Here is a 10,460-nt window from a genome sequence, read left to right as displayed (position 1 = left end):
GTTCTTGCTTTTGGTTTTAGATAGATACTTTTAATGATATTTAAAAGTTCATTCATGTCTGAATTTTGAAGGATTTTTCCCCCCTAAATGAGTATTATATTTTGTTGAATTATATTATATCTTTATCTATTGAGCAAATAATCACATAAGATTGAATGTTTTCTTTTTAATATGCTTAATTATGTTGGTTGTTTCCTTGAACCATCCTTGATTTCCAGTTGTAAATACAACTATGTCACAATGAACAATTTTTCATATGATTTTATTCATTTGATGAGATTTAAAAAAAATTGAATTGATTTTCATCATTGATATTGATCCATAATTTGCCTATATTTTATTCTTCTATGGTTTTTGTATTTTTACTATATTCATCTTATAAAGTTATCCAGAAAAGGTTGTTTCTTTTTCAGTTTTTTAGAATAAATTGCATAACTTGGGGATTAATAATTTTTTAAGGTTTGATAGAATCCTCCTGTGAATGCATAAGGACTCGAATTTTTTTTCCTTTGGGAGTTCTACTAACTGATTCTATTTTCTTTTCTGTGGTTAGATTATTTAATTTTTCCATTTAATCTTCCCTTTAGTTAATTTGTATTTTAATACATTTATTTCTTTTGCGTTCTTAATTTTGTTAGCAAATATGCATAGTAATTTTTTATAATTATTATTTCTCCCGGTTTTGTTATGGTTTATCCTGTTCCTTTGTTATTTTGTTGATTCAATTTTCTATCTTCTTTTTAATCAGGCTGGCTTAGAATTTATCAATTTTATTAATTTTTTCAAAGTAGCTTTATCTTTTTTGTTCACAGTTTATTTTCTAATTTTAAAATATCTTTTGCTTATTTATGATTTTTTGACTTTCAAATTTTTTAAAAAGCACATTTGGTTTATTAATCCTCTCCTTTATTATTTTGCTAATATATGTTTGTAAGGATATGATTTTTCACCTCTGAAGCTGCTTTAACTGCATCTCAAAAATTTGGCTCATTGTTTCAACATTATCATTTTTTTTCCACTTAAGAATTTCTTCTGTGATTTGATTTTTGACCCACTCATTACTTAGGATTTCCATCAAATCTCCTTTTGAGTCTGAATCTTTTATTTGTGGTCCCTGAACAGATGACTATTTTAATTGCCTTATGTTTCAAAATTGATATATTAATATATTACAGTTAATTTATTAAATAGTATTAATAATATAGTTAATAATATTAACTATAAAATAGTTCATGTAATGTAGCTTCCTTGTTTATTTCTGTTTATATTGTGTATATATGTTTTTGCTTTGGATAATAGCATGATTGCAACTCCTCTTTTTTCATATTTACCTGTTTCATAGAAAATTTTGTTCAGTTTCTGATTTTTTTCTTTGTCTTTTTTAAAGTATGCTTTTTTGTAAGCAAAGGATTGTGAGGTTTTGTCTTCTTATCTAGATAGCTATTTTTTGTGTTCATATTTAAAGTTATGAAAATGAGTTTTATATTTTTCTCCATTTAGCTCTTCTATTGTTTCCTCTTAAATTAGAAATTTTCTTTCTTCTTTGTAAAGACAATAATTTATCATTTTAATTATTTTAATTTACTTGAAGGCAACTATATTACTATTCACCTATAGGTAGGGTATTATAAGATTTAGTCTGTAACTTTTTCAGGCTTATTCCTCCATCATAATTTCTTTTGGCTGACTTTTTGCTACATTCATTCATTTCTTTTATGCTTTTATAAAAAAATCTCTATTTCAGTTGTTATTTTAATTTTTTTTCTTAATTCCATAAGTGTTAAAATTTTTTCTCTTTTTTTTTCTGAGGTAACCTTTAATTTCTTGGTCCTTCCTTGGATCCTTCTCCCCGCCATGCTGGGGAGGGGGCATACTTTGCTTATATTTCTGTTGTCTGGAATGTTTACAAAACCAAAATTTGCTCAGTTCTTGCTTTCTTTGTAGAAATGCTTCAAATGTCTCCATTTTTTCATTGATGGTCAAGTTTTGCATTTTTATATGATTGGACTGTATCTTGAGTTTCTTTGCTCTTACAAATTTGTTATTTCATTCCCCCTGATGATTTGTTATGGATAGAATATAGTCCTATATTATTCAACTTTCCTTTCTGTTTAAAGGTCTTCTGATTGCTTTCAGTTTGGCTGTTTATTATTGGAATTATTAAATTTAATCACTTATACTATGAGATTATTTTCTCCTGGAGGCACTCTGTGGATTTTTTGATTGGCACTTTATTTTCTATGTTCAGAAATTTGAAGAAGTTTTCTTGTATTATTTCTTGTATTTTGACTTTTCATAGTTCTTGATCATGTTCTTGTTTTGTTTTTTAGGTTTTTTGCAAGGCAGATGGGGTTAAGTGGCTTGCCCAAGGCCATACAGCTAGGTAATTATTAAGTGTCTGAGACTGGATTTGAACCCAGGTACTCCTGACTCCAAGGCTGGTGCTTTATCCACTACGCCACCTAGCTGCCCCTCTTGATCATGTTCTTCTGGGAGACCTATGATCTTTAAGTTGTCTCTACATATTCTGCCTGTGAGTTCAATATACTTTGCTTTTATAAAGATCATGTTTTCTTTTTAAGTGATTGCTTTTTTCAGTATTCCAATATGACTCACTTTCTGAGTAATTACTCTTTCATGGCAGTTTCCTGATGACAGGATGTCAAAGCTTTTTCAGTTACCTTACACATTGGGCAATTCACATTTTATTAGCCTCAATCTCTTTCCCAAATAATTTGTAGGGTGTTCAGAACTTAATCCAGCCTGACCAGTCCCCTTTACTTCAGTCCTGATGCATTCACATACTTACAATCCTCTCTGTTCCCTGGTTTTCTGGCTGAATTCTCTTCTAGCATAGATTACTGCTGTGCTTCAGTCCCATCCAGACTGCACCCATCATTTTGGTACATAAAATTGAAAGCAATCATCAAATATATTCTTCTAAATTGTTCTTCACTTCTGGAAGCTAGAGAAAACAATGGAGAAAGTATTGGATCCATGGTCAGGAAGACCAAGGTCAAATCCTGTCTCAGAAACTTAGTAGCTTTATGACCTTGGACAAGTCACTTGACCTCTGCCTACTTTTGATCTCTCTGAACTGGAAATAGTAATTGTACCTTCTTTACAGTATTCTTTTGAGTATCAATACTTTGTAAATCTTTATTAAAGTGCTACAGAAATGTTAGTTACTGGTGTTACTATTCTGTCTATTTGCATTTCCATGAAATAGTTCTCCTTTTAAATTTTTTAGTGCTGTTTGCTATTATGGATTCAATTTTTTTTTCTGTTCTATTGATTACTTTTGCTTTGCAGACCTTAGATTATTCTTCCACAATTTTTCTCTTTCATAGACTATTTGGAAATATCCATGGACTCTTGAAAAATCAAGAGTTTCATGGTTTCAAGAGTTTCTTGATTCAAAAGAATAATGGTTTCACTTCATCAAGGTTTTTTTCCCCCATCATTTTCCCTTATTAAGATGATATAAAGGCCACCTTCCATTCTGTTAACATTAAACTGAACATAAACTTTTGGTTTATCTTCTTTGCTCAAGAAACTTGTGCTTTAACTGAGCTTTACCCCTCCTGAGATTTTTGGCAGTTTCACCTATGGTTTATTTTCTGCCTCCTTTGATTACTGTTTCCTTGAAGACTGGGCTTCAAAGTTTTCTCACCTTTCTCACATATGGGGCAATTCACATTTTACTGACCTTAGTATCAGTGCCAAACAACTTCAGTGGTGGCAGAACTGGATCCAGTTGAATTCTAGTCTTCTTTATTTTTAGTGTAAATCTACACATTTCTTCTGTCTCAGACCCCAACCCCCCTTTTCCTCAGTTCTCTGGTCGAATCCTCTTGTAACACAGATTGTTGTTCCATTTCAGTCCCATCCAGATTAATACTGTGTTTTTGGTTTTCTGTGGAAGGTAGAGGGTCCTGAGAAGGAAGTACTGAGTTTAATCCTGTTGCAAAGTAGTATTTTAGGGATTAGGGATTAGTCTTTTCTGTTGCTAGTTCATTGTGTTGCTACCCAGTTAGGTATCTGGGTGTTTTAGATATTGGAGGCAACTGAAATTACTTTATCTCCTGTACATAATTTTTATTTTAGTGCTGTTTGAGAGTCTTGAAGATTGGAAATAGTGTCTAGTCCTCTGTTTTGTTTGTTTCATTCACAAATAACTTTCAAACATGGTTTAATTTTGCTTTTTAAAGTATAACAACACAAGTGTATCCAAATAGAATCTACATATTCCTGTCTAGGGGGAAAAAGGAATCTTAATGTATTCAACAGAAATGCTTTCAGAAAATTCCATTAGTTTAGCTTTAATAAATTTTCTAGTTTGACTTCACATGTAGCTTTTTGGAAATGGTAATAGTTAAACAAGGATCCTTTAGTCCTATAATTATATTTGGACAAAGCCAGCCATTGAGGAATGGGATGCCAAACCATGAAGCACTCCAAGAATGAAAAATGAAAAGTATATGGATTATCTAATAATTGTACTGAAGGAACTGCCTGAGTTTCATTTTAATATGACATTTGAAAGGCCAGTTGGAATTTTTTCTACAAAGGATTTGTTGTGATTATTTTTGGTGTATGGCACTGGGGGACACACTTGAATGGGCAATATTTGATTCTCCCCTAAAAGCCCAAAGACATTTCTGGAAATAGGGATATGATTAAATTAACTTAATTAGCAATGGACAGTCGTCAATTTAAAAACTTTCAACTTTCACCCTAATTGCAAACTGTGAATCTCCCTCTCCCCTTTTATTCAATCACTGTAGCATCTAGGAAGGGCTTCTTGCAGAGTTCAGAGCCCTCCCAGAAGATTTTCCCAACACTAGCAGAAATGTCTATTTTTTGCCTGTGGAAGGTAGAGCTCATCTTCTGACCTAAAAGAGTTTCTGGCATTGCTACTTTTTGTTTTGCTTTCTACTTTTCCCTGAGCATAAATGGGTAATCTTGGGAAGCTTATTCCTAACCATTGTGGAAGATTCTGGGTTTTTAGTGGAATTTGACTAACAGCAAGAAAAATTTCTTGCTTTGTATAGAGGGACCAATGATTGGAAAGGGGAACCAAACCTTGGTGTAATCCTTTGGTATTTCTCTATCCCATGGGACAGTTCTTGTCTACAACTGTAATGGACTGGTGAAGGGGAGTGATATTTTGGCTTCAGGTTCTAATATCAGTACCTATAATACTTTTGTCAAGCACAGAGCAGATCTACAGCAAATTCCAACATATATGGGCAGGGGCACATTCCCTCAGAGACCTAACAGGGTGAAGGGAGATGAGATCCTAGATAGCAAACCAGAGGATACATAGTTGGTTGTAGTATAGGGAAATTCTCCTTAATTTGAAATGAGGATTGTTGATTATACAAGGTGTCATTATCGTTTCTGTTAACCCTAGTGTTTCTAGTGCTTTTCCTTTTATACATTGAGAGACCTGTTGTAAACTACAAAGATCTGGTATCAATCATCACAAGGATTTGATCTTTTATATCTAGCATCAGTTCTTTCTGAGACTCTCAAATCCTGTTATTCCTTAAAGTGAATATTACAGTGTGGTTTTTGTTAATTTGTTTTTACTGTATTTCTCTTTTAGTTTTTTCTTTTCTTCCTTTAGGGTTTCATATGGCAGTAACTACTTTAAAATAGTGGAAGTTCCTCTAGAAGACCTTAAGAATCTTACCAGCAAAGTGTAGAATGTTGTACAGACAATATACTGACAGTTACTCTCATGTAAGTTAGGTTACTTTTCCTTAAAAGCTATTCAGAAGGTCATATGACCAACTAGATGGAAGACTGGACCTTTTCTCTAGTCCTAATAACTTCTCAGTTCTATCCAAAATAAGAATTCTGTGCAATAGGTAAGGCAATTTTAGCTATTTCTATAGTCCAGGATGCCAAGAACCCAAACAAAGAAACCAAATGAACTAAATAGAAAAGTTCACTATTCTCTAAATCCTAATATACACTTATTCAATCCCCCCTCCTCCATGACCTACAACATTCTGAGCAACAAGGCAACAGAAAAACTTACAATAGAATTCAATTCCACATCCCAGTTTCCCCTCCCCATTCTCTCCAAACTCCAAGTAGCAGAAATTTTCTCATGAGGCAAACCATATAGTAGTTTTTATGGACCAGAGAACTTAGAAACCAAGGGAAGGGGGTAGAATATGTGGGAATATGTGGGGTTATGTGGCATTCCACTTAAGGAAAAGAACCTAGCATGAGACCAAGGTTAGTAAACATGACTTGTCAAGAAAGGAGGGAGGCTGAGACTCTTTGAAATATAGACCCAAGGGAAACAGTCATCAAAGTGGAAGGAGTTAGAAATTGAACAATAAAGAAAAATAAGGGGAAAAAAAGCTAATGAAATAGTAAAGATCTCAGACAGAAGAAAACTGAAAGACCTTGATTATAAGATAAACCAATAAAGAAGACATTAATATTGTTATTGTTCAGTCATGTCTGATTCTTTGTGACCCCTTTTAAGATTTTCTTGGCAAAGATACTGAAGTGATTTGCCATTTCCTTCTCCAGCTCATTTTTTTAGGTTTTTGAAAGGCAAATGGGGTTAATTGAATTGCCCAAGGCCACACAGCTAGGTAATTATTAAGTGTCTGAGACCGGATTTGAGCCCAGGTACTCCTGACTCCAGGGCCGGTGCTTTATCCACTGCACCACCTAGCTGCCCCTTCCAGCTCATTTTACAGATGAAACTGAGGCAAACAGTGTTAAAAAGATTTGTTTAGGGTCACATAGCTAGTAAATATCTGAGGCTCAATTTAACTGAGAGAGAGAGAGAGAGAGAGAGAGAGAGAGAGAGAGAGAGAGAGAGAGGTCCAGAGGAGAAAAATTATCTTAATTAAGTTTGATAAGATCCCCTACTAGGTAGTCATTGTAAATACTACCTTAAAAGAAATCATCTAACATGCTATCTCATGTTCATGTATCCGAGTAGTAAAAGATACATTTAAAGTTTCAAAAACAGAGATAAAACCACTATCCAACTCAACATTAATTGAAATATAAAATAGGGAGATATATCCATGACAAAAGGATTAACTATAATCATCATCTACAGCAAATTGTACAGGGATTACCTATTAAAGGTAAGGTACTCCAGATTTTTCTATTTTCATGTGACAAGCTATTGGTTGTTTTTATATATTGCAATGTCTCCTGAGATTCACAAATATTTCTAAGTTTATACTAACTATCCATACAAGAAAAGACAAATATTTGAAAAATACTTATGGTTCAGATCAATTGCACATCATAGTCTGTTCATTTCTGATGAGCTCCACCAGAGATATTTGTAAAGTCCTTTGTCATAATTTGACAATTTCCTTTTCTAAAATCTGATTTTTACCCTTTCTCAATACCCCTTCCATTGAAGACCGGTCGTTATTAATTACATGACATTCTCCCTCTAAATCTATGACCTAAAGCCTAGAATTGTTTTGATATACATTTCTATTTTTATCGGTGATTTAATGCAATCCAGAAAGACTTTTCAGATGTATTATTTTTATATCACTCCTTGTCACAAGAAGAAGTCATAAGTAAAAGAATTACATGTTGTATGGTGATCAGCATCCATGTGACTTTGGGTAAAACATTATTTAACTTCTTCAGCTATAAAATGAGGAGAATAATACAATTTCCCTTCCAACTCTTGAAATCTATATGCATTATTTCAATTTCCAAGCATCAATTTGCATCTGAATTCCCCCAAATATAGTTATTAAAATTTGTTTCCAAAATAATATAATTAGCAGCACTGCTAAGAGAAGATGGAATTCTACCATCAACTTTGAATCAATGTCATATATCTGAGTATGACTTCTGGGTATGTGACATTCTCAAATTCCATAATACTGAAGTTAATAAGACCCAGTAGAAAGCTAAAAAGAAAATTTACCTTATTTGAAATCAGAAAATTGCAAAAATCTCTGGAGAGTTATGTCTCATTAAATGAGTACTTTGGATTTGCAACTATAGGAGAGCAGGGTACCTGGTCACAGATCCAGGGCCAAGAGGACACTGATGTTTGTGGCAGCAGGGAACAGGGACCTTGTCTGGATAAAGACCAGACATAGGCCAGGTGATCATACCTCTTCCTTGGAAGCATTGAAAGCATGTAGTTCCCCAGAACTAGCTCTGAAAATAATTGCACACAAAAGCCTGAAGCATGATATGATGCCTCCTCATGCCTAGGTAAGCAGATCCCAACTCTCACATAAAGTTCAAAGTCAAGAGATAGGCTGGAAAAAGGAGCCAAGAACAACAAAAACAACAACAACAACAACAAAGAATTTAGCCATTAAAAGTTACTATGGGGGGGGGGGCGGGGAAGAGCCAAGATGGCAGTTTGAAGGAAGGATTTCCCTGAAACTCCTTCCCCCAAAACTCCAAAAGCTGTCAAATTATGACTCTAGCCAAAATTTAGAGGGGCAGAACCCACAGAAAGACTGAGTTATACAATTTCTCGGTCCAAGATAACTTAGAAGTTCCGCAGGAAAGGTGTGTTTCCCCAGTACCGGAGGTTGGAAAAAAAGTCACTATTGCAGTGCAGCATGCCCAGAAAACACCGGGAACAGGTTGAAGGGGTCGTGACAGAACTTGGCTGCACCAGAGTGAGTGCAAAGTGAGGAGCATCAGCCTCAGAACAGCCCTGTGGTGAGAACCTGCAGCAGGAATCAGGGAAGCCAGCCTGCACCTCCAGAGCACAGCTCACAGATGGTAAGGGGGTCAGGGGAGACTGCATAAATCTTTCCACTCTCCCTGGGGCAGGACTCTGCTGTTTGCCCACACTCAGATCCAGGTTGCAGTTTTAGCTTCTATACTAAGATAGCTGAGGAGGGATTCTCCTCACAGCTCCAGGTCACAGGGGAGTGCCTGTGGTCATCTACATATCAAAGCACAAGCAAGAAAGCATGAGACATTAGAAGAATAAAGGTCCCAGTGGGGTGTCCCAAATGCCCCCCCCCAAAAAAAACCTTGGAAGTTCAATAAATTAGTCTTAAACTGAGGAAATGAGGAAACAAAAGAAAAAAGAAGAATCTGACCATAAAAAAATTACTTTGGTCCCATGGAAGATTCAGAAGATGACAAATTTGAAGCTTCTGTATCCAAAACCTCTAAGAGAAATAGAAAATGGGCTCAGGCTATGGATGAGCCCAAAAAAAGGCTTTGAAAAGCAATTAAGGGAGGTGGAGGAAAAATTGGGAGGAGAAATGAGAGTGATGCAGATAAATCATGAAAATCAAATCAGGAGCCTGGTTAAAGAAATACAAAAAGATACTGAAGAAAATACTATATTAAAAATGAGTTTAGGCCAAATGGAAAAAGCAAAACAAAAGGCAAATGAGGAGAAGAATGCTTTTTAAAAAAGCAGAATTGGCCAGCTGGAAAAGGAGATAAAAAAGCTATCTGAAGAAAATAACTCCTTCAAATGCAGAATGGAACTAAAAGAAGCTGATGACTTTGCAAAAAATCAGGAAGAAGTAAAACTCTTCCAAAAAAAGCCAAAAATTAGAATAAAATGTGAAATATCTCATTGGAAAAACAAATGGCCTCAAAAACAGATCCAGAAGAGAAAAATTTAAAATTATTGGGCTACTTCAAACTCACAACCTGGAATAGAGTCGAGACTTCATTTTTTAAGAAATAATACAGTAAAATTTCCTTGAGATCCTAGAGCAGAGGGTGAAATAGAAATTGAGGGAATTCACTGATAACCTCCTGAAAGAGATCCCAAAAGAAAACCTTCCAGGAATATTGTAGCCAAATTCCAAAACTCCCAAGTCAAAGAGAAACTACTAAAACCTGTCAGAAATAAACAATTCAATTACCATGGCTCTGTAATTAGAATTACACAGGATTTGGCAGCATCTACACTAAGGGCTCATAGGGCTTGGAATATGATATTCTAGAAGGTGAAAGATCTTGGTTTACAACTACCCAGCAAAACTGAACATCATCTTTCAGGGGAAAAGATGGGTTTTCATGGTGTGTGTGTGTGTGTGTGTGTGTGTATGTATTTAGGTTTTTGCAAGGGAAATGGGGTTAAGTGGCTTGCCCAAGGCCACACAGCTAGGTAATTATTATTAAGTGTCTGAGGTAGGATTTGAACTCAGGTACTCCTGACTCCAGAGCTGGTGCACTATCCACTGCGCCACCTAGATGCCCCTGAAAAGATGGATTTTCAATGCAGGGGACTATCAACTGAAACAACCAGAACTGAACAGAAAGTTTGATCTTCAAGTACAGGACTCTGGTGAACCATAGAGGGGGTAGATGAGAACGACTAACTATGAGGAATTTAATGATGTTGAACTGCTTGTATTCCTGCATGGGAAGAAGAAGTCTAGCCTCTTTTCTTGGTTATGACTCTCATATAGGCCAATAATTTTTAAATTATTTCTCCTGGATCTATTTTT

The 10,460-nt window shown here is 35.0% G+C and overlaps 1 protein-coding gene and 1 long non-coding RNA gene across 3 annotated transcripts in view; one reads left to right on the top strand and one right to left on the bottom strand.

The window, feature by feature from the left end:
• Nucleotides 1-10,460, top strand: part of LOC141502119 (uncharacterized) — a 264,749-nt gene that overhangs the window by 6,181 nt on the left and 248,108 nt on the right. The window lies entirely within an intron of this gene.
• Nucleotides 1-10,460, bottom strand: part of GRAMD2B (GRAM domain containing 2B) — an 88,542-nt gene that overhangs the window by 56,585 nt on the left and 21,497 nt on the right. The window lies entirely within an intron of this gene.

The sequence above is a fragment of the Macrotis lagotis genome, chromosome X (genome assembly GCF_037893015.1).
Source record: "Macrotis lagotis isolate mMagLag1 chromosome X, bilby.v1.9.chrom.fasta, whole genome shotgun sequence".
In the NCBI taxonomy this organism is placed as follows: Eukaryota; Metazoa; Chordata; class Mammalia; order Peramelemorphia; family Peramelidae; genus Macrotis; species Macrotis lagotis.
The sequence above is the reverse complement of the archived record's forward strand: the minus strand, read 5'-3'. Positions and strand labels throughout refer to the sequence as shown.